Source organism: Juglans microcarpa x Juglans regia, chromosome 5D (genome assembly GCF_004785595.1).
Source record: "Juglans microcarpa x Juglans regia isolate MS1-56 chromosome 5D, Jm3101_v1.0, whole genome shotgun sequence".
Lineage (NCBI taxonomy): Eukaryota > Viridiplantae > Streptophyta > Magnoliopsida > Fagales > Juglandaceae > Juglans > Juglans microcarpa x Juglans regia.
Window position 1 is genome coordinate 34,895,477 of NC_054602.1, and position 3,025 is coordinate 34,898,501.

The 3,025-nt window shown below is 36.4% G+C and overlaps 1 pseudogene; it reads right to left on the reverse strand.

Annotated features, from left to right (window-relative positions):
• Positions 1-535: 535 nt before the first annotated feature.
• Positions 536-2,263, reverse strand: LOC121266099 (annotated as a pseudogene).
• Positions 2,264-3,025: the final 762 nt, after the last annotated feature.

A 3,025-nucleotide genomic window follows, 5' to 3' on the forward strand; every position in this document is an offset into this window, starting at 1 on the left:
TAAAAAAAAAATATTATTTTATTAAAAAATTATAAATAGATTGTATGGCTATCATTGCTCTAGTATAATTCAGGGCTCATTGACTTTTATAAATTTTTATTTTATTTTATTTTATTTTAATTTATCATTACAATTATTTAAAATTTTTTTATATAAAATAAAATAAATAATTTAATTTTTTTAAATCTAAAAAAATATTTAAAAAATATATTAATAATATTTTATTCAACTTTTATCTCAATATATTTCATCTTAATAATATTTTAATAATACCGATTTAAAAGGAGTGTTCACAAGCTTTTCCTAATATATCTAATTTTTATTTACGATGTAATAAAAATTGGGCAATAGAATATGATATGTACAAAACCTGACCACCGTTTCGTTTGTGTTTTCTTTTTCTGGCAATTTTATGTTATTTTTTTATTTTAATCACATTTGTTATTTGTTGATGCTATACAATTTTAAGTGACTTCATGCTTTAATTAAATTATTTTAATAAAAGTCACTTAAAAATGTAATTAAAAATATAAAATTTAAGATAAAAATAACTTTATGTATAGTTGATAATTTGTAGAAGAATAATTGTGCTCCAACAAAATTACACATAATCCTGGCCATCACCGGGCACCAGCACCTCCGGTTGATAGACCAGATCACCGAGCCGTGGCCTCAACTTATCTTTCCAAATTTGTTGGCAAGATCCATCATTTCTTTCCTTCGTCCTGATCTCAACCACAACCATATTATCCGTTAACCGGTAAACCTGAATAGCCACGACGAAATAACCATCCTGCCCTCAAGCTTTGCCCCCCACTCCTTTTTCGTCACCTTCACGTTCTCCACCTCAGCAATCTCACCTACTGTCTCGATTATCCTCTCCGGTGTTTCCTTCGACATGAACATATCCCGCTGGACTGAGATCTCGGAGTCGCTGAACAAACCAGACAGGTCGAAACCGTATGAGAACGAGATAAGATCGAAAGCATTAACGTACTTGGCGTTCCCATCGCCTCCGTAATCTTTTAGGGCGAAATCGTCGTCAATACCACCGTGGAAGTTTATCTTTTTGTACCCCTTCTGGAACCAAGAGTCCCGCACGATCTCATCCACCGTGATCCTCGTCTCGGGGTTCGTGTCGAGTAGGCGCGATATGAAGCGGCGTAGATCTGGAGACGTCCATTTCGGATACCGAAACTCTCCCTTGTAGATTTTCCGGTACATCACCATGAGATTTTGGTCGTTGAAAGGCAAGTAACCGGCGTTTAACACGTACAGGATGACGCCGCATGACCATACATCAACCTTCGCACCATCGTAGCCTTTCTTGGAGAGAACCTCGGGTGCCACGTAAGCCGGTGTTCCGCAAAGCGTGTGGAGCAGACCGTCGGGTTGGATTTGGTCGCTCACAGCGCTGAGTCCGAAATCGGAGACCTTCAGGTTCCAGTTATCGTCGAGGAGGAGATTTTCCGGCTTCAGGTCCCGGTGAAAGACGCCTTGACAATGGCAGTATCCGACGGCAGAGATGAGCTGCTGAAAGTAGTGACGGCTCAGATCCTCGCTGAAACGTCCCTTGACGACCTTGGCGAAGAGCTCGCCTCCTTTGGCGAACTCCATGACGAAGTAGATCTTGGACTTGGTGGCTAGGACCTCAAAGAGGTTGACGACATGAGGATGGTGCAGCCGGCGCATGATGGAGATTTCCCGCTTAATATTCGCCGTGAGCCCACCTTTGAGAACCTGCTGCTTGCTCACCGCCTTGATCGCAACGCTCTGTCCCGTACGTAAGTTTCTCGCGTGGTATACCTTGGCAAAGGCCCGTAACCCAGCAGCTTTCCCAGTTCGTATTTTCCGAACAAATTCACCGCCGTCGTTGCAGATGTGGCATCCTCGGTCTCGATAATCTGAATATCTGTCATCATTCAATAACCCCAATACTTGTATTCTTCTCATTGAAAACACATAATTTATTGAAGGAAAGGGATAGAATCATAGAGGGACGAGAAACAAGAGGAACAGCAACGGCAAGAGGAACGTGGAAGCAAGGGCTTTGAAATATGAAACTTTGAAGTTAATGGAATCGTGTAAAAAGTTATCCGGAAGGACGATTTGACAGAGCCACACGACAGAGAAAGTAGGGATTGGATTTAGGAAACGGGACGTGGCAACTGGCAATGGGATTTTCTGCCTCTGGAGACTGACGGGGTATTTAAAGCTGTAGTTGTGGAAGCGATTTTCACGAGAGGGCAATGCTGTCTTTTTGTTGTTTTTCTTAAATGGGCAGGAGGGCAATGACGTCAACTGCTGAGTTCTCGACGCTTCACTCATTTATTTTCTGGGATTTATTTGTTTTATGTTGCTGACATATACGGCTACAGTTGGTTATTAAATAATTACAACTACTTTCGAATGCGAAAGGTCTGTCTCACGTGTGATGTGGCATTTGGATTCGGAAAATTTGAAGTTTCAACAACTTTTTGAAGAAAAGTTTTAGAAACTGTTTGCATAATCTGAAATGTTTTTTTAAATTTTTTATACCTAAAATATTTATAGAAAAATTTGAATCCTAACATGTACTAAGATCATGTTTGAATGGTAATTCTCTCGTATCATATCAACATTCAAATATTATAAATATAAATATTTTTTAATTTTTAATTTTTAATCTTTTTATTTAATTATTATTTAATCTTTACAATTTTTTTAAATTTTAAAATAAAATATAAAAAACAATTCAACTTTTTAAAACCTTAAAACAAAAAAAAATAAAAAAAAAATTATATTCAAATAATATTTTAATTTTAAAATTTTTTTAGTCAATTTTTTTTTCTCTTTTTTCAAAACTTTATGAATTATATTAACTCAAATCATTTCATTATTATTCACAAATCATTTTACGACTATTTACAAATCATTTCATCACTTCTGACTATTCAAATGAGACCTAAGACTAGACTATAAGTTTTTATGAGGTATCAAATAATTAACTTGTAAGTAAAACATAATAAATAGTTTCTAATTATTT